The following is a 954-nucleotide window of genomic DNA, read 5'->3' as shown; positions in this document are numbered from 1 at the left end:
GTTCTTGTTTTCAGTTCGTCACTTGAAGCTTGCTAGTTCGTTTGTGAACTAACAAGCTCTAACCCGACTTGTTTTAAGTGACGATCTCACGTTTTTCCCGATTAATAAAAGAACTTGCTTGCTCTTTCCCACAAAATCTTTATTTGTTTAAACTGTGTAATCCCTGGTACAAACAATTGGCGCCCACCGTGGGACAAGAGTAAAGCGTTTCTTTTGACGAATCAAAACCGACGATCCTCACTTCTTCGAAGTCTCAAGAGTCATGACGAACCCCAGCAAAAACTTCAACGAAGCAATGGAGCAGCCAACGGGGCAGCAATGGGGGCGAACAAGAACACGAACTGTCCCCCCACCGAGCTCCCTGCCGAGCTCCCTGCCGAACTCCCTGCCAAGCCCAACCGAAGGATCCTTGCCGAGCCCAGTCGAAGGCTCACTGCCAAGCACAATCTCTCCGCCGGCACCTGACGCGCCCTCCGAGCCTCTCGTAGCTGCACACGCCGAAGCCGGACCTGCCGCAGACCAGCTGGTTACCAACGCTGCTGCTCTCCTCACTGCCGCTCTCACCAATGCTACCACTCTCCCCAGCGCCACTCTCCCCTTACCTGTACAAAGAAACAGACTCGACGATATGATGCAGGTCATTCTCGGTCGTCTTGATGGCCAGGAAATACGAACAAACGAACGGCTCGAGGCCATCGCAGCCGCACAAGAGGCCTTGCAGAACCAAATCAGCAAGCTCCAACGAAGGAGGGGCGAGCGCCGAAACGACAGCAGTCCTGCCGGCGAGAACGAGAATCCTCCCCCAGCGCAACCTTCTGTGGAGGACCGATACGACGGCCACAGACGCCGCCCGACGTCCATTATCGTAGGATCCGTTGATCGACGCAGTAGAGAGGAGCCAAATGAGGAGCTGCGAGACGGCCAAGACCAAAGGAGCGGTAGCCCGCCGACTCC

This window comes from Camelina sativa, chromosome 14 (assembly GCF_000633955.1).
Source record: "Camelina sativa cultivar DH55 chromosome 14, Cs, whole genome shotgun sequence".
NCBI classification, from domain to species: domain Eukaryota; kingdom Viridiplantae; phylum Streptophyta; class Magnoliopsida; order Brassicales; family Brassicaceae; genus Camelina; species Camelina sativa.
The sequence above is the reverse complement of the archived record's forward strand: the minus strand, read 5'-3'. Positions refer to the sequence as shown.